Genomic DNA, 27,567 nt, shown 5'->3' with positions numbered 1-27,567 from the left:
GTAAACTATGAACTGATTACATCCTGAATGTACATATTTCTGTAAATCTACTTTGTGACAATGTCAATTTTTAAAAGACTAATACAGATGAATTAAATTGAATACATACAAATAATTATTAATTATTAATTCCTTAAACGTAACTTACATGTCCACCTGAGAGCACGTTTATAATGAAATACTTTATATGGATTTACTAATGTTTCTGGTGCAAATTTGTTAGTTGGTGCTGCATTTTCTTTATACCTGTGAGACATCAGTGGTCACAACAGCTCTTACAGTGGTGTTTAATAGTAAACAAACTCTCAAACATTTGTGATAACGGTTTGCTGTTAGCTCCTAAAGACAAATGAGAAAGAGCTTCTTTGCTTTTTCAACACATTTTCCAGTGTCATATTAATGAGAAGTCTAAGGCAGAAGTAGTGGAGACAACAAACATTGTACTCAATGTTCAAGAAACACTGTTGCTCTTCTGACAGTTAGCAAAACTGGATAATTAGCAAATATGCACAGGCAGTGGTATTACTATAAAAAGGTTAAAGCTGATTCTGTTGGAGTAGAATGTAAAGGAGAATCAGGAGATGAGTGTAAATACTAAAGCACCGCTGCATCGCTCACAGAGCTGGTATAAAACAAATAAATCATCAGGCTAAATCATGATAGAGCCTCTTTAAGCAGGCAGTCAATTTGCACTCCATTAAACAAGTGAAAATAAGTGAAAATAGACCAATTAAGTGAAAATAGACCAATGAAAGAAGTTTATACCAAATATTTTCATTACAAATGAAATTGGTTCTTATAAAAATTAATATTAGTTTTTTTTAGGATGGATTTTTTCTTTTAAATCTTTTAATCTGGTTATGTGGTGTTTTTTTTTTCAAGTTAAATTTGTGACTTTCACTTCAAAATTATGAACAAATCTAAATCTATTTATAAGTGTTACAGCGATGACACCTCAGACCTGTTACTGTATTCTACTACTATATACACTTTAAACTATTCGTATTCATCTATTTTGTGTTGTAGAGTTATTATTGTAATAGCTAACATTTCAGAGTTGCTAACATTTACAAATGTTCCTTGGTTCTTTGTTCTAGGACCGCTTTAAAAATGTACCATCAGTAACTAAAAGAATTTGGGCACATTTACCATCTCTGAAAGTACTGTAAGTGCACTGTGCCTACAAGAAAGGCAGAACTGTAAAGTGGTGGCTTCATGGTTAAAACTCTGGGTCTTGTGAGGTTGTAAAAGCCCTTTCCTGTTCTGAGGCATTTAGTGTCAGACGAGGTGAAGAGGTCAGCTGCCACAATGCATACTTACTCTGCTCTGGAGACCATAAAACTTCCCACACCCAGAAATTAGAGCACAAACGGCAGCTTACCTGAAAATAGAAGAAAATATAAAAATTATGTTATGTAATAAAATTACTTTATGTGATATAAATAATAAATAGTAAATTGCATTATAATGTTAATTGCATTATTTTCTTAAGGCTTTTTTCACACAGTTGTATCACACAGTAGAAAAAATGCTAAACAGTACGGGAGGGGTGGAGGTGGTAGTGCGAGTGATAGAAAACAGATGCCAGTTTAACAGGAAAATCTGTTAAAGATATCAGACAGACCCAAATGGGCTGCCTTTTAAAACAGGGAGGGACGAAATAAAAACAAAACACAATAGATGTAAGGAAACATCGATGGTGCCGAGTGAAAGGGATGTTTGTTTAACAGTAGCATATTTTATAACACTTTAAACTTGATTAAGTATTGTAACATCCTAATGCATTGCTGTGTCTCTCCCTCAGCAGGTTAGAATAATAGGAGAAGGACGTGTACTGCTGTGGCAGCGCCACCTGCTGGGGATTTAAATTTGGATGTATACTGTACTGTAGTAGAATGCACCCAAATGGGCCAGCGTGTATCTAGAGTATCTAACATTGTGAATCCTGCTTTAAAAATCCAACACACAGCCTAAAGAGCATCAGGACTTCTTGATTCTTAAAATGGTGAAATTTGCCAAACCCCAGTTATGGATCCATTGGACCATTTCCTCTTGTATTTGAATAAATTTGCAGATCTGGTGTACTTTCATTTTGTATATAACCCAGTTTTCTTCCACCATTTTATTTATTTATTTGGTTAGTTATTTAGTCAGTTAGTTAGATCTGTACCACAGACACCAGAGTGTCCTATAAATGTAAATCTAAAAAGCACATTCAATTTCAGTAAATCTGATTGGCATCAATTGAATTGTGGATTAAGGTTATGATTTAGTTCTGGTTAGTTCTGTGATTAGAAATGTGTCTGCCTTCAGCCTGCAGAATATAATTTGAGCAAACATACTATAACCCAGATAATCAAATAATACGATATATCTACAACCTGGCATAATATAAACTGTCATTATCGTGTCTGTTTGGTGTCTTTAAGAAAAAGCTTCTCTTAAAGCTTGATGGGAAAGAAATCTGATGTGCTCTTTGAAGTTGGCAGTAAATACTGTATGTCCTGAAAAATACTTAAATCATCTGTTTCTAGTTCAAGTTTAAACTGGCGCATTTCACTAATAGGGTGGAAATATTTTTTTCATTCCAGCTTTAAATTAAATGAAATTAAATTTTCTCTCGATAAGTCTCAAAAACAGTGAGAACATTTGTTAGAACGTTAAATAAAATTCATTGTAAGGCGTTTTAAAAGTGCACGGAGAGGTGTGTCAGATACTCGTGCTGTTTTCATATAGAAATACTTAAAGGGACAAAATAAACACATGAATCCATCAAATTCAGCTAACAAGCAGAAACCGTAAGACTTTTCATTTTGTCTTAGTGCATGGCGTGTCTTAGTGCATGGCACGTTTGAAACCCTAAGCTGTAGACTGCCGTATGTGAACACTCTTATATAAACTCTACTCCCAGCTGCTGTGGTGAACAGAAACCCATCAAACACTCACACTATTTCACAGCATGATGCAGTCATATGAGATGCAAAACTAATCACACAAAAAATAGCTCAGGCACTCACACAGACATGCATTTATTTTTGGACAAAGCTACACGACTACATGGACTATCTTTTACATACTGAGTGGAACCCTGCTATAACTTAGAAGCTATATAAAATAAACAATCTAATTACATGATTTATTTTTATGATTTATTTTTATGTTTTAATAATTTTAATGATTATAAAACATAATTCAACTATAATAAATTAAGATTTAACTTAAAATTTTAAAAATATGATTTTATTAAATAATAAATAAAAAAATATTGTTTCAGTGTTGAAAAAAAATATTCTGTTTTTTTTATTTAATTTCAGACATAATAGGGAAAAATAATTTAAAAAATAGAAACCATATTTTATATGTAATACTTTTATTTGTTTGTTTTTATTATTTATAGATCTTATTTTCCTTATAATAGCCCTAATTCCTCCAAACTATTTAGCAAAAAATAAAACTGGAGGAAACATAAAAAACAAATTAGACTGACTTGCAGTTGGCAAAACAGTGATATCTAAATGTACAATCTACATTTCAAGCATGACTCATTATTTTATTGCTGTATTTGCAGATTAAATGATATGATAAGATGCAGGTATGCTGCTTTGCTTCAATATTAATGGGTTTAATTTAGCATCATATCTTATTTTTTCTCTGTCTGCTCTCTCTTAATAACTAAAATTACAATATTAATCTTTCTAAAGCAAAAACTAAAGTAACATCTACCCGCTTAGTTTTTTCTTTGTGGTTTGAAAGCAATAATTTGTTGTATAAAATAGTTACGTATGTGTGTAAGAATGTGGCTAAAATTGATTAAAAGTTTGAAAAGCTTGAAATTGAAAAATAGAAGATTTTGTCAGCACTTGTGAACAGAAAGAACTTATTTTGTTCATCCAGATATACGATCAGAACACACACAAGCCTACATATATGTGTATATGTATATATGTATATATATATATATATATATATATATATATATATATATATATACATATATACATATACACATATATATATATATATATATATATATATAGAGAGAGAGAGAGAGAGAGAGAGAGAGAGAGAGAGAGAGAGATGCAGTCATGTGAGATTCCATACCTATAAGCGACTATTAAACTAAAGAGTTATTGAACACTCTTTTGTTCAGTCACAAAGCTGTTCTGGGATCACATTCCTCATCCAGAAACCAGAATAAACAACTGGGTCTTTTGCTCTGAAATGTACTTTTGACAGATTTGATATTGCATCTATTGCTTTGATGCAGAATCTGATGAATTCTTTCTGTTCACTGCTTCTTATTACTGGCAGGAAAAACACACAGTTTAGCATACTCACGAGAACAAAATCTATTTTTAGGGCAATAAAACAAGAAGCTAAACTCCAGACACTGTCATCTCACTATTTGTCTTTCAGAAAAACATATTTAATTGCATTTCATATTTTTATTTAATTTTTCAATGAACACATTTACATTTCCAGCATTTGGCAGAAGCCCTTATACAGTCTATACAACTGAACATTAAGGGCCTTGCTCAGGGGCCCAGCAGTGGCAGCTTTGTGAAACTGGGGTTAGAATTCAAAACTTTCTACTCAATAGTCCAACACCTTAACCACTAACCCACCTATCCTCTAACCCATTAACACCTATCCCCAAACCACAGCAAGATACTTGTTCCACTTGCGTATTTATTGACTTCAGCTAAATGCATTGGCTTAAATCAGTGATGTGTATCTTCCACATCTGTATTGCATATGTGATTACAGCAAACAAGAACATAACGTCTGTTTTTCAAAATGAATAAATGAATGAAAGAATGAATGAAACATTGTTAATTCAAAAATGACTTCATTTCAAGGCACCAATAATCACTTTCACATATGAGACATACAACTACTGTACTAGATGTGCAATAAGCTCTCTTCTTGGCAATAGTCATTAATATATTCATTAATTCTTCTCTTTTATTTACTTTAATATATTTAATGTACATATCAGTTGCTTTTGTATCTGTTTACATCAATATCTGTTTATATCTTCAAAAGGCAGAACATGAGCAGAGTAATATATAATTTGTTATAGTTACCGTTTATAGTCATAATACTGATCATTTCTATACTATAGGATGAATCGTCGATATTTGCTTTTTTTAAGGCTTTAAATAAATCACCAGGTTTTGCTACAGTATTAGCAAGTGGACACATGGCAGCATTCAATCTATTGAAGCTGATTGAAGGTAAATACTGTATTACAATAACAGCTGATTAGTAAAAGCTAAAATCACTGCATTAATGGTGTGTGCACGGTAACACCAGACACATTTACTTCTACTATCATCTGTAATGCTGACACTTGTTAAGTTGGTTTCAAATGTGTTTATTTCCAGTGCAATCTTTTCAGTCTGGTAAAGATTTGTCAGGCTGGTCTACATCAGAAAAAAATCTTATTGTCTAAGTCAGAGCAGATGCAAAGTCTGATCGGCCATATTTAGAATAGACGCAGCCTCTCTGGGATCAAAAGAGAGAAAATAGAGGGAAAAACCCAAAAGAACATTCCTCAGTCTGGGTAAGAACACACACACACACACACACACACACACACATCTGTCTTACTTTCCTTTTGAGGACATTCCATTGACATAATTACTGTTTATTTAATGTAATGCCTACCCCTAAATCTAACCTTAACCTTAACGTCAGTAAGGATGCCCTTTATAGCCCCTTAGTTTTTAGGGACCAGCCAAGTGTCCCCACAAGTATAGGAATATCTGACAGTTTGTCCTTGTGGGTACATTTGATTCCCAACAAGATTTGCTAGCATGAAACCCCCACCTGCATCAACTCTCTGAAAAGTAAATAGACTACTACATTTTAACAGATAGTAAGATGTATCCTGTTCTACACAAATCATATCCTGTTAAACAGTCACTTGTTTGTGCTGAACACTGCAAGAACAGGATCTGCTACCTCTCAAATTTACAGCACCTGTGTACTGCAGTAGTGACAGTTTTCCAAATGTCTCCTCCCTGTCATCCTGCTTGCATTACTGTATTTCAGGACAATTAATGAGTAATAATGAAAATAACTTAGCTTTATTTATTTATAGTGATTTAGTTTTTCATGTTGTTGTGTAGCTTTGGTAAAATGTGATGGGGAGCATGTGTGTGTATATTAAGCTTAGAGAATCTTTCCTCCTCTGTGTGTGTGTGTGTGTGTGTGTGAGATTTAAAATAATAATTGGCAAATAGTGTGTGTTTCAAATAATAATTGGCAATAGCTTTATAGGTTCATCTAAATTCCTCCAGTTATTTTGTTGCCAAATCCTCATCATCATTTTAGGACCTCACCAAACCTGGATAGAAACAGCACTGATCCAGTACAGTATCGGTATCTATCAAAAAAAAAAAAAATCTGATAAAACATTGGGGATATTAGCTTCTGTAATAAATGGCAACGATTAAAATTAAATTTGGAAATAATTACTCATGCATGTTTATTTTTTTTTGCAAGAAAATTGATTGTTTTTTGTTGTGATTGTTAAAATTATGTATATTAATGTATTTAACTTTACTATATATTTAGTGATTTTATGTAAAATAGATTAACTGTAAAATGCCATATCCATTTATCAGGTGACACAGGATCTTGGTGGATGTTGAACACAAGCAGATTTAAAAATGTGTTGTTGCTGACATGCTGATGTTTTCTGTGAATAGATGTATATACAATATTTAGCATTTTTTTGGAGGGAGTCTCAAGTGTCTAAGCTTGGTTACAGTCAGAAGTAAAGCTGCAGGTCTTTGCAGTTTCTCATAACAGGAAAAGCTGTTTTTTCTGTCTTTGGCTTTAAGAGAATGAATGAATGACTGATGATAGCTGCTATAAGGTAAGTGATAACAGGAATGTACTTGTTTTACAGAGTTTCCATCTTACTATCATTAACAATAAAAACATTTGATATGTTATTCATTAATAAGTAACATTTTAGTAAATTTGTAGTTAGTAACATGATTTCGTGTCATGATTTATTCCTAGCATAATGCATTTTGCCTTTGCAACTCTCAAAAACCCACAGACCTTTTCCGCAAATATAAGAATTGCCCTGTCTTTATATTTACATTTCTAACATTAGTCCCACATGACCGCTTCCAAAAAAAAACAACAACAACAACATTCCTTCAACCCAATCAAGGGCCTTTAGAAATAACAGATGAACAGTGCTTAGTGTGAAATTCTAGTCTTTTGAAAGTTTGACAAAAACGAAAGTCCAGAAACTCCATAATGAGACTCAGTAAATTTACGCCAAGACTCACTGCAGCTTTACACAACAAAAGCCCAGGGAGACACTGGCAGTTGGCCTGCCACTGGGCATAATGACAGAATGCAGCATTTAGGAGCATATTAAATACCTTGCTAAAAATGAATAACAAAGGTCTTTGGTCTGTTCAGGACAAACCGAAAACTTAGTAATTACAGATTCATTACATGTCCAAATGCACATTTTAGAATATTAGCAATTATTTTTTGGACTATAGGTGTCCAGAATAGATAGATAGATAGATAAATCTAAACTTAAGATATCATGTATACAAACAGACTCATGCTTAAGTCTGTACATGAAGGTAGGCAACTGTCTGAAACCTGCCAGGCATTTTAACTAAATTCAAGTCAAGTCAAGTCAAGAAGCTTTTATTGTCATTTCAACCATATATAGCTGTTGCAGTACACAGTGAAATGAGACAACGTTTCTCCAGGATCAAGGTGCTACATAGAAACAAAGACAGGGCTAAGGACTTGTAAGTAGTCTTAGCCACATAAAGTGCAACTGTGCAACCTGGTGCAAACAGTGCAGGACAAGACAAACAAGACAGACAAGACAGTGCAGGACAAAAGACAGTGCAGGACTAAAGACAGTGCAGGACCAGACAGTGCAGGACAATGACAGTGCAGACACAAGTTACAAGACAATACAAAAAGTACAAAAAATGCAGTACACAAAAGACAATAAATAGTAAACAGTCACAGAAACAGTCACAGAAACAGCGCCGACCGACCAGTGTTAATACTGTATGTGTTAATATAGTATGTGCGAAATGGCTGAGATATTGTACAGTATGTGCAAAAACGGCTGAAATGTTGGGACAGTTTGTGCAAAAAACAGCAGACAAGGTGTGCAAAACAGCATGTAAACAGTTTGCTGGATTGTAAGCAGCATGTAAACAGTATGTTGTGTCAGTGTGTGTGTTTTGTGAGGGTCTATGCAGTCCATACAGATGATGTGTGTGTATGTTGTGCTCAGTACAGTACATTTCAGTTGTTGAGAAGTCTGATGGCTTGTGGGAAGAAACTGTTACACAGTCTGGTCGTGAGGGCCCGAATGCTTCGGTACCTTTTTCCAGATGGCAGGAGGGTGAAGAGTGTGTGTGAGGGGTGTGTGGGGTCATCCACAATGCTGTTGGCTTTGCGGATGCAGCGTGTGGTGTAAGTGTCTGTGATAGAGGGAAGAGAGACCCCAATGATCTTCTCCGCTGTCCTCACAATCCGCTGCAGGGTCTTGCGTTCTGAGATGGTGCAGTTCCCGAACCAGACAGTGATGCAGCTGCTCAGGATGCTCTCAATGGTCCCTCTGTAGAACATGGTCAGGATGGGGGGAGGGAGATGTGCCTTCCTCAGCCTTCGTAGGAAGTAGAGACGCTGCTGGGCTTTCCTGGTGATGGCGCTGGTGTGGAGTGACCAGGTGAGGTTCTCCGCTAGATGAACACCAAGAAATTTGGTGCTCTTGACGATCTCCACAGATGATCCGTCGATGTTCAGCGGAGAGTAGTCACTCCGTGCTCTCCTGAAGTCCACAACCATCTCTTTAGTTTTATCCACATTCAGAGAAAGGTTGTTGGCTCTACACCAGGCAGTTAGTTGTTGCACCTCCTCCCTGTATGCTGACTCGTCGTTCTTGTTGATGAGACCCACCACGGTCGTGTCATCGGCGAACTTGATAATATGATTCGATCTGTGCGTTGCTGCACAGTCGTGAGTCAGCAGAGTGAACAGCAGCGGACTGAGCACGCAGCCTTGAGGAGCTCCAGTGTTCAGTGTGGTGGTGCTGGAGATGCTGTTCCCGATCCGGACTGACTGAGGTCTCCCAGTCAGGAAGTCCAGGATCCAGTTGCAGAGGGAGGTGTTTAGTCCCAGCAGGCTCAGCTTCCCAATCAGGTGCTGAGGGATGATTGTATTGAATGCTGAACTAAAGTCTATGAACAGCATTCGTACATAAGTGTCTTTATTGTCCAGGTGGGTGAGGGCTAAGTGGAGAGCTGTGGCAATGGCATCGTCTGTGGAGCGGTTTGGACGATACGCGAACTGTAGGGGGTCCAGTGAGGGTGGTAGCTGCGTCTTGATGTGCCTCATGACGAGCTTCTCGAAGCACTTCATAACTATGGGTGTGAGTGCAACGGGACGATAGTCATTGAGGCAGGACACTGTAGACTTCTTTGGGACAGGAACGATGGTGGTAGTTTTGAGGCACGTAGGAACAACGGCGCTGCTCAGGGAAATGTTGAAGATGTCCGTAAAGACATCCGCTAGCTGTTCTGCACATTCTCTGAGCACCCTGCCAGGAATGTTGTCTGGTCCAGCAGCCTTCCGTGGGTTAACTCTGCATAGAGATCTCCTCACGTCGGCCGTGGATAGACAGAGTACCTGGTCGTCGGGGGGAGGGATGGACTTCCTCTGCGTTACGTTGTTCTGTACCTCGAACCGAGCGTAGAAATCGTTCAACGCATCTGGGAGGGAGGCGTCGCTATCACAAGCAGGTGAAGCTGTCTTGTAGTTTGTGATCGCCTGTATGCCCTGCCACATGCGCCGGGTGTCTCCGCTGTCCTGGAAGTGGCTGTGGATAGTCTGGGCGTGTGCGCACTTTGCCTCTCAGTGGAAATTCAGTGGAATTGTACAACAGGGCGTGAAGCCTTTGTCTGTCCTGACCCGTGGAAAAAGACTCATTTAGGCCAAAGCTAAAGGTTTTATTTGATCCTCAGCCAGATGCATTTCTACCCAGACAGTGATTTAACAGCCCTATCACATTTAACCAGAGTGCCTTGCAAAAAATATTCAGCTTCACCAAAGATTTCTGGAACAGGTTTAAAAAGGATATGTGTGTGTGCCTCATCATTAGTTATTTATGCCTTGGGAGAAGAAAAAAGGCCCTGAGACAAAAGGGAGTGACCTCGGAGAGCTCATTTACTCCGACTGGATCGGTCCACAGAAATACTGCATTTTTTGAGTGTTGTGAAAAGATGCAGATGTATGTGAAAATGTAAGACCGAAGTAGCTAGTAGCTAGGATGCGCTCTAGGTTTAAATACCTTTCATACAATGACTCAGCAAATACACATTATAATCGACATAGCCATTAGTCACACCAGGGTTTCTGAAGAGCATATCGATCTCCTACAGAGTCACTGATGAATCACACAAGGTGAAACTCGGAGTCAAACAGAAAGTGAGATACCAAGAGGAACAAACAGGAAAGGTCACATAAAGTGTATATATTTTTAGATAGTATTAAATGAATATAAAGAACGTATCTTACAGCCATAAATGAAATGAAAACTATTTTAATTATTTATGGTCTGGTGATAGGTTTGTGGTTAATGGATTCGATCAATGCTGACTGACATTTTAATGGAGAGTGAATAATTTCTTTGACTAACCTGCTGATATAAGTTAGAACAATTTGCATGTGTTTGTTTGTCCTAATTCTCCTCTAGTTCTGGCCTGGGGACTATGATAATATTTTGTCTCTTAAGCCCAAAATAGAGGTAAAGTGACCTGATGTTTTATGGCATGGTGCAAGCAGCAACGTCAGTGTAAACAGTCCATGAACTAACTTGTGTAATTTTGGATTTTAAATATGTTACTAGTGACAAAAAAATGTATATCAGTGTATACTTCCCTTTTTACCCTAAACGCAGTAATATGCTACTTCCAGAAGCTTGTATGCATTTTCTCTCTCATCTCTGTATCTGTGGGTTAATATTTAATGACTGACAGCTCCTGAAATAGATGAAGGCCACTTCATTTGGCTATACTCTATGTGAAACTTCCATACCAATCACTACACACCTTCACTCCGAATGGAAGTGAGGTGAGGTTGTCGCTCAGTATTGCTGTGGTGATGCAGCTCTGAGTGTGCCGCATGCATGCCGCATCCTTGCCAAGAAAGAAAAAAGTGTGATATGAAAAACGCAGACTTGAGCCTGACGCTGACCTCAGCAGCAGCGTGGCTTACACACACCGGCTTTCCTCCCTCTATAACCCGGACAACACACGTTAATCCATGAATGCTCTCAGACAAAGGCAGCATTAGCTTTCAAAATGACAGACTGAACACAGAGGGAGGGAGAGATAGAATCTAAATCTCTGCTGATGTTTGCACTGAATTCAATTCGTTGACAAAATGCATAGCACATTCTACCTCAAGCTGGTGTGTGTGTGTGTAAGAGATGAAAGACAGAGAGAGAGAGAGAGAGAGAGAGAGAGAGAGAGAGAGAGAGAGAGAGAGAGAGAGAGAGAGAAATACAGGCAATACCTTTAAGAGAGCTGATCTCATGCTGGATCGACCTGGACGTATCCATGCTCCCACAGTTCCCACAGCTTCTTCAAGGATGTGTGTGTGTGTGTGTGTGTGTAAAAGTGTGAAGTGCACTGCGCAAAGTGAATCAGTCCTGCAGTCTCCACTACACTGGCAAATCTAAGCTCTGCTCTCTTTCACTAAGCCTGTAGCTCTACTAGCTGACTTCTGTTTTTCAGTCATTCTCTCTCTCTCTCTCTCTCTCTCTCTCTCTCGCTCTCATTCACTCCTGCAGGGAAAGTATGAGAGGAAAAATTGCACCCCTCCTCTTCCTCCCATGTTTCCTTTCTTCTACCAAACATCCTATCCCCTGCCTCTTAGACTTTATAGCCAATCACAATGCAGGGCAGTTATCATGTTCAATTGATGGGACACTTGGCACCAAGAAAGGGCTGCAGAGATCCTATAAAAGACAGTGAAAGAGAGAGAGAGAGAGAGAGAGAGAGACTGGAGGGAGAGAGAGAGACTGTCCTCCATGCCCCTGTATTCTCCTTTTCTCTGTAATTTATTTAACCACTGTTTATTTTGGTCCAGCACGCCAGCTCAAAGCTAGTACATAAAAACTCTTTCCATGTATAAAGGTGGCACATTTCTAAAGCATCCATAAAACTACCAAAAAGTACTAGTTATGTTTGGGGGAAAAAAAAAAGCTGTATGAAAAAATATACATATAACAACTTACTAAAATAATGAAAAATGTTTCAGATGTTAGGAATTGTACAAAATAACAGTCTGGATGTTCAAATATATTTTTGCTAATTTATGTAAAAGCCTTCCCAAAAAATTTCACCTGCACTGAGCCGGAGAATCCGACGAGCTGTCTGTGAAGACACAGGCAGCTCTTTGACCAAAATTAAGGCCATTACTGATGCTGACTGCCACCCAATAATTATAATTTCCCCACTGTGGGACGAATAAAGGTATATCTTATCTTATCTTATCTTATAAGAAGGCATCTGTGAGAGAAGGGCTTAAAGAACAAAAAAACCGTCTTTGAAAGCCACATCTCCTCCCACACCACAAACTTGCCCATTTGGAATTTGCAAAGGAGCACCAAACATGGAACATTTAAAGATGAAAGAATTTTTACTCTCGAACGAGAAAAAAATTAACCTGGATGCTTCTGATGGCTTCCTACAATACTGGCATGACAAGGAGATCCAACTGCAGATGTTTTCTACCCGACACAGTCGAGGAGGCTCCATCATGAACTGGGGGGCTTTTTCCTTCAATAGGAAAATGGAGCTTCAGTTTGTGCACGGGTGTCAAGCGGTGGCTGACTATGTGGACATGTTGCAGCAAGCATCCCTCTTGACTGAGGGCCCTCGTCTGTGGGGTAATGACATGGTCTTTCAACAGGACAACGCTGACGAATGACTTCTTTCAGGACAATAACATTGCACTTCTGGACCATCCTGCATGTTCCCCTGATCTGAATCCCCTTAAGAATGTTTGGGGATGGATGGCAAGATAAGTTTACAAAAACGGACGTCATTTCCAGACTGTGGATACCCTTCGTGAAGCCATCTTCACCACATGGAGCAAAGTTCCAACCAGCCTCCTTGAAACAGTTCCATAAAGCATGCAGAAAGAGTGTTTGAAGTTATCAACAAGAACAGTGGGGCTACTCACTACTGAGTCCTTTTTTTGACACAGTTCTGTTTTGGGTATTTTTGGGGCTATGGTCTTAAACTTGTAATCAGCTGATGATCAGCCTGTTTGAGTTTAAATGCAGTTTTCAATAAATTGCTTGCTTCTTTTTCTTCTTTTGACATTTTGAAGCAGTTCTTACAACCTGGTTATGATCCACCAGCGCAAGATGCAAGTACTAATGTTACCCCCATCTTAAGATTTTGCTCGGGAGTGTATAACAGCAAATATTATGAGGTGTATGCCAATCACTTGAGCCTTTTTATAATAGGGTTTAGCCTGTCTAGCCTGCTTTGTACTGAAAAGAAAACATCAGAAACCACTCTGCTTTCCTGAAAATATCTCCCATGACAAAGCAGCAATTCAAAGCAGCGTGATGTGTTTAATGTTCCTGATGACTGTCTGTTGTGTGTGTGTGTGTGTGTGTGTGTGTGTGTGTGTGTGTGTGTGTGTGTGTGTGTGTGTGTGTGTGTGTTTGTTTTCTTGACGTTAGTCCAGACACCTCTATTCACACATCACTGACACCATGTCTCTACCATACAGGCTACTAAAAACAATCTTTACATATATACCGAAACCATGACAGAAGATATTAACAGAAGAAATACCTGCAGTTCTGAGCTGCATCAGCCCTCTCACATTTAATGACCATCACACAGAGGCACTCCCCGTGCAGGAGAGATGACACAGCATTTTAAAAGCAGCATGCAGCATAGAGCAGAGACAAGAGCAAGAGAGAGTGTAGGAGAAAAAAGAGACCTGATAGATATATTACTGCAGATCAATTTCTCTCTCTATTTCTCCCTCCCTCTCTCTCGCTTGCTTTCTCTCTATCTTTCTCTCTTAAAACTTTACGAGAAAACATAGAACAAAGGACATTTGGGAGTTAACGCAGTTTTTTTTAAGGTTATACAGGCCATAAATCAAAACAAGGATAAAAGTCTTTAATATGATAAAAGTCATATTTTTAAAAGTACCTTTCAAACAAAATAAAAAAATGAAGAGTTAAAAGTATTTATACTGTTAATTTGGAGTAAATTAGGAGGACTTCCGGGTATTGCTAAAGAGTCAGGTAGTTTTATGGCACGTAATAATTTCACAGGTATTTCAGACACCTCAGAACTGCTGCTGTAATCATAAAGTCTATTCTGTGCACATCCCAGGACTCTTAGTACAATCAACTCAAACTGAACTAGGGTTAAAAAAATGAATTAAGCTCTTCCAGTATTGTCATCCCTTAACAATATAGTGTACAAACTTTAAGTTATCTGTCACTAAAATGCTGAACATGATCTCACTCACTCACTCATTTTCTACCGCTTATCCGAACTACCTCGGGTACCTCGGGTACTATCTCAGGCGTCATTGGGCATCAAGGCAGGATACACCCGGGACGGAGTGCCAACCCATCGCAGAGCACACACACACTCTCATTCACTCACACACTACGGACAATTTTCCAGAGATGCCAATCAACCTACCTTGCATGTCTTTGGACCGGGGGAGGAAACCGGAGTACCCGGAGGAAACCCCCGAGGCACGGGAAGAACATGCAAACTCCACACACACAAGGCGGAGGCGGGAATCGAACCCCCAACCCTGGAGGTGTGAGGCGAACGTGCTAACCACTAAGCCACTATGCCCCCCTGCTGAACATGATGCTCTTTTGAATTTTGGGTTTATAAGAAACAGTTGGCAAATATGCTACAATACAGTGAACCCAAGCCTCCGTACACCAGTTTCCACCACACTTCTTTTGTAAAGATGTCACTTTTTTCATTGTCACTGTATTTTAAACTGGCTTCTAGGTTTCAGAACCTGTGGAACCTATTCCACTATTTTGTGGAACCTGAGCCCACTGTTCCTCTAACAGCTGATAAGTAAACTTCAGTGTTGTCAACAACAAAAATGCCAAATGGAAACTATAGAATCGCTACAGTAATAAAAGAATGTGATATATATATATACCTGACTGATCAAACATCTTGGGAACTCTAAAAATGACAGATAACTGTGATGGACTTGTATCCACCATCCAGGGTGTTGCCCTTCCTTGTGCCCAATAGGCGCTATACCTTGGCTGTGCCAAAATTAAGCTTTTACTGGAAGAATTCATTTATAGTTTAGGTATTGAATTAAGAAAATTTCCAAGCAGCTGTTGCAGTGTGGAAAATGTGAGGCCTCAGGGATGAGACCTTGAGTGGGTGGACCATCTAAGAAGGAGATGGGTAGGGCTGCAGTGCAAACCTACCTCCTGTAGGGAGTCATAAGTTAGATATGCAGAAACACACACACACACACACACACACACACACACACACACAGTCAACTACACACATTTATATATATATATCCAGATTTCAATACATAGATTTAACCCTGTTGCACTGTTTGCTCTTAAATAAATTATTATATAGTATTAGAATTTATTGAACATTCACATAAGTCCAAGTTGTAGAAGCACAGACCGTTATTCCTCTATGCTATGACTAATATAAGCCTTGATTTAATTTCAGGGACACTATGCAACTGTCCGGAGAGATATCAGGATCAAAGAGTGATTTGAAAGCCTCGGGGAAGTGTTCTCACTATCTCTTACATACTGTAGCAACAGCCACAGCAACAATCACAGAGTAAAACCTTACTGAGGAACAGAACAGGAACAGGAACAGGAACAGAACTGTAAAACAAATACATTAACACTGTATGCTGGCTAATAGGGTAACCTACTGACGTTGATTTTCAAATATTTAAATACTATAAGTCTGAATGCATTTGAATATCACCTAACCATAATATAACTGATTATTATTATACTTTATACACATGAACACTGTTCTTTAACAGTACTGCTTTATTAGCTTTTGAATTGCATAAACCACAGTGTAATAATTTCTTGAGGAATTAAAATCAAAATGAAACATCACCCTATTCTTATAATCTTTAATGTTTTTGACTCACTCCTCCGTATTTATCATTGCAATCTTTGGGGTAACTAATGTTTAGCTTGGTTTTATACTTCCATGCAATCCATGCAAAAATTCATCATCTTCAGCTCATCATCATGAAGAAATAATTTTCAAATAACATAGAAATAGTATTTCAAATAGCTACCTATATTCCTGCTCACCTTATTTGGAGTGGAATAATAGTGCTATAGAATCTATATAGTGCACTTCATTGGCAGTAGAATTCTAGAGTCAGTAGACTCGGCCACAGAAAAAGTGTGACTATGGAAAGGTGACTGGAAATTAATAACTGCTTACCTGTTATATCACTTTTAGGACAGATAAATATAGATATAACTTGTTAAATCTTCAAAAATCATCTAACTAACTTTAACTCAAGGGTTTAGTTTGTGTATGCCAACAGGCCTTTTAACTATTTTAAGCAATGTTACCTTTTGATATACTAAGTAATCATGATGTGAAGGTCACTTGGTGTTTTTCTCTTCAGCTGGCCTTGTAGACAGAAACAAGTGAGACAACCGATCTGACTAAAGTGCTGATTTTAATAAGCATGTGCATGATTCACTGGCTTAAACCCAATTTTAACTTTTTAAATTATTATTAGAGATTCATTAAAGTAAATGACAGACAGTTGTTTGAAGCACTGCTCAGTGTCTTTAATCCTCTTTCAGCCTTTCACCATTAATAAAGCTCTTTTTAATTTGTCTAGACATCATTCTTTATATAAACACTTTGAAGATATGGCATTAGAATTTCTGAAGCCCTTGTACTTTGCAACCTTGTACATTGTGATAAAAAAAGAGACATCATATTTTTAAGCTTCAAAGAGAGAAAGTCTGTCTGTTTTCTCCTCCAAACATACGCAGTAATTTATCATAGGAGGCAAGGGTTACGTTTAACACTGTTCTGCATAAGGGAAGGTCTGTTCAAGACAAAACTTTCAGTATTTCTGCCAAACAGATAACATTGTGTTGAGTCACAACATTTGATGTACTGTTTAAAGAGCCTTTTAAGCCAATGTCAAAAATTGTTCTTGGTACAACACAATGTTCTTCATTTATCCACCTGATTTTTCTCAGGACTCCAATTGTTCAAAAATAAGTCAGTAGGTGGACTAATAACTATAAATTTACCTTTGAACGAGTATGCGAAAAATGTTGTTACAGAATAGAAAGAAAATTGTTCATGTTTGATCTGAAAGACCAAATATGGGAATGTAAGAGTGTCTTAAAGACAATAAAGTATTAGAAAGAGGGAAATCACTGGAAGTCATAATTATAACTAGTGAAGCCATGATCCAAACTGCTATAAATTCTGACAGAATTTTGTTATACAACATAAATGTATATAACATTTAAAAACACTCTTAAACATCCTAATAAGTTAGCTAATGCTAACTAGCTGTCAAATGCTAAAACTGAAGAATGTTTTATATATATATATATATATATGAAAGCAAACTTTCAGAAATCCTCTCAGAAAGGTAATGTGGGCTGTCTAGTGTTATCAATGATTTTTTTATACATTTATATAAACATGACTTTTATATAAACATTTCAGAAATCCTGCCATATTAGCTGATGTTAGCGAGCCTTCTGCTGTCAGCAAAAAGGATTAAGAATACTCATAAATATTATAAACTCATTCATGTTAGCTAGTTGGTTTATGGTAGCCAGTTATTAGCTTACTAGGTCAAAACAGAAATGTAAGGAATTCAACAAACCGTACACCTCACTAACATCAGCTAACCTGACAGGATTTCTGAAAGGATGTTTTACTTATATTCATCTATTTAAATATTCTACACTGTTAACATTTGAAACTTAAGATTAGTTAAGCTGGAATATGGATACCCAGGCCAACGTTAAACCACAGATGTATTGAATAAGATATATGAACTTATACTGAAGTAATATTTTAAATAACATGGAAACTATGATCTAATGACGTGCATAAAGATTAGATATCTATTGGAGCAGGTTGCTTAAAAGACAGGGAACTCTTTCTCTTTATAATTAAATCCATTTCTAGCATTTAAATGCTTGCTTACTTGCACTATGTTGAGGTGAGAGGATTATGCATTCTTGTTTAAAAAATATTCACTGTTTGTGCTATTTAATAGATAGCTACAGATTTCCACAGGTTTTTTTTTTGCTGATCCGAATATTCACAGAGAGCACTGATCCTTTTCTCTTTGAGAGGACCAAAGTTTGCAGTCTGTGATTGTGTGTGAAATCCATAAGCCATATAATGATACACACACACACGCGCACACACAAACACACACACACACACACACATACACACAAATCTGACACAGTATTCCTGGCATCAGCTTGGCATTGCGTGCCAATATTAGAGTCAGAAACTGCAGATCTGCATGTTTGAGCTTCAGCAAATCCAGTGCTGTGAGATCCTGCCATGTGATACAATATACTGTATGTGGTTTTGCACTATGCTTGTTTCTAATGTGAATGTAATATGTTTCCACAAGAAGCAAACTGTAACTGCAATTTAATCCGTTATACTGTAAGGAGATTTCTGTAAATAGATATTAGAGTCAATTTCTCTGCAGACCTACATGAAATTTGTTCATAACATCAGCTTACTGATAGTTTAGTCAGGTATAAGCTTTCCCTCCCTTTATTTTATTTTTTTACTTAGTTGCTACTATTGTGTTATTACTACATCGTAACTGCCTACTGAGGCCTCCTCTTGGCACAAAACAAGGCTTTCCTGAATTCATGTGAAGCTTTAAATCTTGCACCATTTCTTATAACCTGGTTTCATGAATGTATTCTAAAAATGTCACCAATCTTTCAGCTAAATCAGCTACTTAACATTAAGGGAAAAAACCCCACCTAAAATACATGTCGGTGCATTATGTACATGTCACTCGTGCCTAGGGTTGGGAACCGAGAACCGGTCCTTTTTTAACAGGAACCGGAACCGCGCAGAATATTTAAGTTTCGGTTCCAAACGCGGTTCCGATGCGATGACGGGCAAAGCGCTGGGAGCGGTCACTTTAAATAGCCATGTCTTACCTCATGAATATTAATTGTTTACACTGTTTACAGTCACACAACCAAATTAACGCAGCTTACCACAGAAATCAGTCACTCGCAATCAGTGACTACATAGTAAGCCAAAAGTTATGGTATTATTTAAAATGGCAAAAGTGGACACCAAACTTTTATGCATGATGTAATGATGTCGGTCTTGAATCAGATCAGTTCATGTATGTGTGCATTCTCTACAAACAGTGTGTCCAATGAATGCAGTCATTAATAAACTAATATTCACAAGACATAGACCAAATCAATAAATGTTATTTTTATTTAGTATTGAATGGATTGTTTGCATTAATATTTTGTTTGTGCTACAACTCTGGTAATGAGAATAGTGAAATTTCACTGCTTTTGGTTGCCGTCTTTGCGGTTTAACCGCTGATTAACGTTATAGATAAACGCCTCCAGCTCTGACTGCGCGTGCACGCTGCGCGTCCCTGTGCTTCTCCGTTCAAATAAAACAGACAGCTGATGACGCACTTTTGAAAGACTACAACGCACGCGCGTAAAAGCAAAGAAAATAAAATCGCTCTTAGATCAAACTGATAAATAATTTTCTTTCCAATCGAAAACATGTCCTGCATTTTAACGTCATTTTTAGGGCTGGAGCCACCCTAAAAAAGGGCTAGAACCTCCCCTAGTTAAACATGTCTAAAAAAAAAAGTCTAAAGTGTGGATTAATTTCCAAAGCTACAACAATGAAGCAAATCTCCCCCCTCTGAGAGGTTTTTCTCCACAGCTGGAGATACAATAAGCCAGGAAAGGTCTCGTCTTCTCCCAGAGAAAGCAGACGTTAATTTTTCTTCAGAAAGATTGCTAACTGTTTTGCTAAGTTGTAATTCTGGATGTTAAATATGATGTCGGATTCATTTAAATTTAAATTGTTATGAATTGAAATGCTCTGTTTAAAATATTTATAGAGTGATTAATAAACACAAATGGAATTGTTTCAGTATTGTGCATTATTTTTCACATTTCTTTTATTATGGAATCGGAATCCGAACCGGGAATCGTATGGCAGAACTGGAACTGGAATCGGAACCGGAAAATTTCTTTTGATACCCAACCCTACTCGTGCCACACTCTTACCTGTTGAAGTGACTGATGACTTGTGTGTCCTAAGGAAATGTATATTGCAATTGTGCTTTATTCATGCTTTATACCTCATATGTTTATTAATATATAATATTGCTATTTCTTTACCAGTGTGTGAAGTATGGGTCATGTGGGATAATCTACCTAGCAAATGATGTCTTCCAAATGAATAAACCTACTTGTTGGTGTAGTGCAAGGAATTAAAATGGAAACCAGATGCCTCATTTCTGTTAGGCTGTATCTAAGAAACTATGCTTCTTTTCATAAGGAACGCCGATCACTCTTGAACATCACAATCAACAATATAAAGAGTAACAGCTATATGTGGTGTCTGTTCCACAATAAAAGGTAAAAGGTGGATGATATCACATTACATACAGTACTTAGGTTCAGTTCTTCCAGTTACCTGATATGAAAGAGAATGGAAATCCGTAAACATTTCAATGGTTTAATAAAAGGATGATATTTATGAACTAGAATTTGTAAAAATAGATAAAATTCTATGTGAAGACAGAGAATCCCACTTCTAATTGCCAGTGTGTATTTGTATTTATTTTACTTAATATGTCAAATGTTAAAAGTGTCAAACCTACAACTTTGTGTGGACCACACAACTTTATAGGGTGTGTTTGTATGCTGTAGCACTGAAATGCCCCTGTGCAAAAAGTGAGCTCCATGACCACATGGTTTGCCAAGCTTGGGAAGATGTTTGGTTGAGTGGCCAGCACAGAGCCCTGACCTTATCCCCACTGAACAACTTTAGGATAGAATGGAAAGCAGAATACACCCCAGGCCTCCTCGCGCAACACCACAATGCTTGAATTCACTACTGCTCAAAGCTACACTTCAAAACTTTCTAAATGTAAAAACCCTCCTAAAAGTAACAGCAAAGGAGGACAACATCTGGAATGAGATGTTTACCAAGCACACATGTTCGCTATGGTCAATTGTCCACAAACGTTCGTCTATCTAGTTTATATTTAAATAACCTCAGAATATTTAAAGTTGTATTAATATTAACCTACAGACATTGATTGACTGCATGAATGTGCTTTTGTTTCCTATTATAAGAAAGGATTTGCACAGATCAAGCAACATTCTGCTAACTATAACTGGTTCATGGCATGTTTTAGACCTCATATGTTTATGAATTTGTTCTTGTACGTGCTGTGATAGATGTATGGAGACACTCTTAAAATGAAGTTGTATTTCAGGAAACTAATTTCACTGGCACACTACATGAAGGAAGTGGACTGCTATCGAGGTCAAGCCAGTGAAGTCTTAATAAGGGAACCTGATTTAGCATGCTAACCAAGAACATTTAACCTTCATGAGTTTACACACAATTGTGGTGGCTCAAGTGGTTAAGGCTCTGGGTTGTTGAGAGGATTGCTGTTCAAGCTGCCACTGTTGGGCCTTTGAGCAAGGCCCTTAACCCTCTTGGTTCTAGGGGCACCGTATCATGGCTGACCCAGCGCTCTGACCCCAACCTCCAAAAGTTGGGATATGTGAAGAAAGAATTTCACTGTGTAATATATATGTGACAAAATAAAGGCTTTTATTCTATTCTCCAGAACCCCTGCTAGATTTGCTGATGTTTACTGATGCTAACCTTGTATGATCTGTTTTATTGCAGCAAACTAAAAAGCGCAAAATAATAAGTTTACATATGTGTGTCTGATGCAGTAAATCTCCTGAAGCTCAGCCTACTGAAATCGTGGAATAAAATGGTATATAGTCTATATGAGTAACAGTTTATTCATTTACTATTCTTTTTATAAGTAAAAAAAAAAAGTCATTTCTTTTTTGACATTTCTGGTCAAGCCCTAATAATCTGTATTAGACCACCCTATTAGACAGCATTAGTTAGTGAACGTTACCACACTTAAGCCTATGTTGTTCCCTTGTTTAAGTGTTATTAGGCCCAGCAACATTCAGACTTAATCTGACTCAACTTCCTATTGGGGGGGCACGGTGGCTTAGTGGTTAGCACGTTCGCCTCACACCTCCAGGGTCAGGGTTCGATTCCCGCCTCCACCTTGTGTGTGTGGAGTTTGCATGTTCTCCCCGTGCCTCGGGGGTTTCCTCCGGGTACTCCGGTTTCATCCCCCGGTCCAAAGACATGCATGGTAGGTTGATTGGCATCTCTGGAAAAAATTGTCCCTAGTGTGTGATTGCGTGAGTGAATGAGAGTGTGTGTGTGCCCTGCGATGGGTTGGCACTCCGTCCAGGGTGTATCCTGCCTTGATGCCCAATGACGCCTGAGATAGGCACAGGCTCCCCGTGACCCGAGGTAGTTCGGATAAGCTGTAGAAGATGAATGAATGAATGAACTTCCTATTGGATGACTTTCTTAAACAGAATTATTTAACATTGGTCCTGAAACCATGTGCAAGACAAATTTTATGCAAGACTGACTTGATAATATGTGTGGCAGTGAGGGAAAACCCTTCACTTTGACATTTTCAACTATATATACTGTAGTTCTGAAAACAGCAGGCTTTCTAAAACAAGTTTCTCTTTTGCATGCATGTCAACCACAAGCAAGTTCTAGTATTTTACACTCTGTTTATCCCCTGTTTATAAAAGTCCACCTGCATTTATTTATATATTTCATTCCAACTGTGGTGTCACACTGTTACAGTATTCAACAACGTGATCAAAGCATGGCACGCAATATAGGAATCAGCCATCTGATCTACACATGTTGAAGTTAGACTTGCCAAAAACTTGCCAGTTTTCATGTATCTAACCTATTGTAATGGTCATATATTTGATTTAAAGCCAAAACCAGATTGAACTGTCTTAAAATATGAAGAAATTCATGGAATGGAATTTGAAATTCATGGAATGGAAAAAAAAAGCTCCATCTTCCTTGTGTATGAATCTTATGAAATAAGGTCATAAAAGTGAGTAAATTATGATTTTTCTGAGTGTATCATTAACTATTATGTGTTTGTGTGTAAGAGAGAAAGCATTTACGCATTTACGCCAAGCTAACCCCACAGTAAGCATGACATAAACTATAGTAATGTCCTTTTATTTAGTCTGTACTGTTATCAAACTAACAGCATGTGACCTCATCTATTTGACTGATATGATCCATTTCACACTCGTAAGTGAACACAGACTTCTGGGAGAGCAAACCATGCATCAGATTCTTCAGATAGGCAGGTCAGAGCGAGTCAAGGTCAGAGGTCATCTCCTGTTTTCAGTACAACAGATGTGGCAGGACTGAGAGGCAGTGAGTGTGGAGGGTTCATACAGCTTCAAAAGAAGTTCATGAAAACTGACACTGTGCATCTGGGGTGTGTGTGGAGAGCTCAGTAGAAAAAGATCTATGCAGATTATATGCATGAACAGTTTTTCGAATAAAAGTTGGAGTGAACTTTTAAACTAGTTGTTAGTAATAGATGCAACGGATTCTTTTTGTTTAATAGATTAAACTACTGTATTTGTTAAATCGTGTAAACATCACAGTAGGCTAATGATGTTTTAATGTGTTTTCTTAATTATAGAAAGGCATGTCGTAGTTTAAGCTATAAAAAGTCTTTCCTTCACCAGATGTTTTCTTCTCTCTCAAGAAGTTAATGAGACAAAAATGTACATTTTAAGGTACAGAGCAACCAGAAATCCTACTGTTCTTAACATTTACCTGCACTGACACCTGATACTACTTACATACAGTGTTAAATAAATGTCTATTCTACTTGCAGAAAAGTTTGCCGCATTTATATTTACTTTTATGCCACTGGCAGACTACAGAAGTCTGTAACAATGAATTCCTCAAGATTTATAAATGTATATATATCTTTTTTAAATAAGTTTAAATAAGTGCACAGTTTTCTGTTCAATATTAGGTTTAGATTATATGGAGCACTATACATGTTTCTGTGAATAAATAGATTCTGTTTATTGAATATTTAAGGCATCTATACAGGCAGCTGTAAATATATATTTTTTTCTTTTACACCCACTTCCCTCTTTTTCAAGTTTATTCCAGTATGAGTTCTCTCTTAATGAGATACATATGAGGTTGTGAACAATTTGATTCAGAGCAGCACTGTAAAGTGCTTGCAAGACTCTTTATGGTAGTGAACATATGACCATTTTAAGTCATTATGTTAATCAATACACTCTCTTTACACTTGTGAGGACTTTTTGACTTTTTTCCAAAAGAAGATTGAATTAATCAGAGAAGATATCACGCCTTCATATTGTGGTCTAGCAGTTTCCACCACAATCTCATGTACAGTACATTTGATCATTTTGACTCAGTCTCTCTTCCAGCTCTGGAGGATATTATTAGACACATGAAACTATCAAATACTCCCCTGGATCCTATACCTCCTCGCTTTTTAAAAGATCTTTTTGATATTTTGGGCCCTAGCATTTTATCTATTGTAAATAGCTCTCTGAGAAATGGAGTGGTGTCTCCTTGTCTTAAACAAGCAGTGGTCTCTCCTTTACTCAAAAAATCTGGCTGTAACCCTACAGAGTTGAATAATTATCGACCAATTTCCAAATTACCATGTCTCACAAAAGTATTGGAAAAAGTTTTTTCTCAAATTACTCCTTTTCTAATGGAAAATGACATTTTAGATAACTTCCAATCTGGTTTTAGAGTTGGCCACAGCAGAGACTGCATTAGTTAAAGTAGTAAATGATCTACTAATGTCAGTTGATGCTGGGTTGGGGGTTGTTTTAATTATGGTGGATCTCAGTGCCGCCTTCGACATGGTAGATCATTCAATTCTTTTGAAACACCTGGAGGATGAAGTAGGTATCAAGGGGACTGCTTTAAAATTGTTTAAGTCATATTTGCATGAAAGAACTTTCTTTGTGAATCTTGCAAATAACTCTTCTTCACTGGCATCTTTAAAATACGGTCTTCCTCAGGGTTCTATTTTGGGGCCCATTTTATTCTCTTTGTACATGAGCCCACTTGGCTCAATTTGTCGTCGTCACGACATCTCTTATCACTTGTATGCTGACGACACTCAATTATATTTGCCTTTTTAAGTTGAAAATCTGAACTCTTTGAGCTACAGCCTTTAGTACTCTGCCTGGATGAAGTCAAACTCTGGTTATCGCACAATTTTCTTCAAATAAATAAGAAAAAATTTGAGACAATTATCTTTGGTCAATCAAAACTTAAGGAAGCTATGTCTAGTGCTATTCTAGTGCTATTGTATTGCCAGTATATGCACTGGATATACCTATAAAAAATATTGTTAGGAATCTTGGTGTTATTATTGACTCTTCACTCAGCTTTCACAACCAGATTAAGTCAGTAGTAAAGATCTCCAGGCTGAAACCCATCCTTAATACTAAAGACATACAGGTCATAGTGCATGCTTTTATCACCTCAAGACTGGACTATTGCAACTCTCTGTATGTTGGGATAAGCAAACACAATCTATCTCTAAAATTCTATTGATGGTTTTTAAAGCATTTCACAATATCGCTCCAAGTTACATCACCAACCTCTTAAAGGACCATACAGTACTCCAGTCAAGTCGCCGAGATCAGGAGATAAACTTCTACTGGCAGTTCCCCGTTCCTCAAAAAAATCTAGGGGTGATAGAGCTTTCATGGTCATCGCCCCAAAACTGTGGAACAGCCTCCCTTTGCACATTCGGCAGGCCTCAACGTTAGAAGGTTTTAAGTCTCAGTTAAAAACTTATCTTTTTAATTTAGCGTTCGTTGAGAATAGACCTTGTTTAGAGATCGTTTCTTGATGCTTTTATATGTTTTATTTCATTTTATCTTTTTCCTTTTTTATGTATATTATTTTTCAGCTGTTTGATATATTTTTCAGCTGTCTGATATATATTGCTTTATGCTTTTTGTAATATTGTGCAGCACTTTGGGCAATTGAAATTGCAGTAAAATGTGCTATATAAATGAATAAAGTTGAAGTTGAATACCAAAAATACTTTGGGTTACCAATACCAAAAATTGGTTGCCAATACCAGGAAACTGTGATTGATAATTTCATATTGCATCTGCCTGTTTTTATAGTTTCAGGCTTGTATTTAGATCTTCTGGCCCTGAAATTAGCTCCGCCCAAAGCCAAAACAGAACTGAACAGAAGCTGAATGTACATGCAGTTTTATCAGTGAGAGTCTAGTTGGTAAGAGAAAACCTGCCATGCTTTTATTCATTTATCTTCAGTAAGTGGTTTATTTTGGTCATGCTAGCAGTGGATCATGGTAGCAGTGGATCTGGAGCCTATCCTGGAAACACCAGATGCAAGATGGAAATATACCGTGGATGGGATGCAGGGGACCATACACACAAACACACACATATATTCCCATAAGATTGTTTATCTTATCATTGGCCTGTGTCTGAATATTCAATAGGAAGAGAAGTGTATACAAAGCAAAAGCATAAATCTGGAGTCAGATACATACTGTTCTCTCACTAGTCTCCACTCTGCTCAACCAAGGACATAGTTTTGGTTTTAAAACCAAGCTGAAACAACCCCTGTGTTGCCAACTCTGTGCATGGGATATTAGCTAATGTGTGCTCAAAAGTCTAAAAGATGATATGGTAGACTACTTTGTATAATGATTGAATTATTTTGTGGAAAATAATAAATTATACCTTATTTCTTAAAGATGGATGAAGCTTTTGGTCATGGCACCACAAAGAAACTATTTGGAAAATAGCACCATACAAAATAATAATAATAAATAAATTCTATTAAGAGTATAGACAAAATGAAGCAATGGTAGAGAGCATCTGGTAAACAGGCATAAAGGAAAATGGTTTGGGAAGAAAAAAGAGAGTTTAAAACAAAGCAGTGCATTTATGGGACAAATGGTCATCAGTGATTGGTCAGGAGGAACAGTGTTGCTCAACTGGTGATTGGTAGAACTGATTGAGTAAGTCGGCAGTGTTAGACAAACCACATTGGGGTAACGATCTGCCATTCGTTTGGAAACAGAAACTAGATTTTCATCTGCTACACTTATGATTTAATCTGAAAGCAGCAGTTCTTAATATCAGAAATATAAAACCTGGATATCAGAATTAAACTGACTAGTAAGATTATTTTGTTATACCTAAAAGCTTATGCTAAATGTTATAGCTAAAAATGCTCCAGTGTATAAGATTACACTGGTGGGGTGAGTAGAGTTCCCGTCTGTAAT

At 37.4% G+C, this 27,567-nt stretch overlaps 1 protein-coding gene across 6 annotated transcripts in view; it reads right to left on the bottom strand.

Annotated features, from left to right (window-relative positions):
• Positions 1-27,567, bottom strand: part of pleca (plectin a) — a 107,975-nt gene that overhangs the window by 62,245 nt on the left and 18,163 nt on the right. The window lies entirely within an intron of this gene.

The sequence above is a fragment of the Tachysurus vachellii genome, chromosome 21 (genome assembly GCF_030014155.1).
Source record: "Tachysurus vachellii isolate PV-2020 chromosome 21, HZAU_Pvac_v1, whole genome shotgun sequence".
NCBI classification, from domain to species: Eukaryota; Metazoa; Chordata; class Actinopteri; order Siluriformes; family Bagridae; genus Tachysurus; species Tachysurus vachellii.
This window is presented reverse-complemented; position numbering and strand designations above follow the sequence as displayed.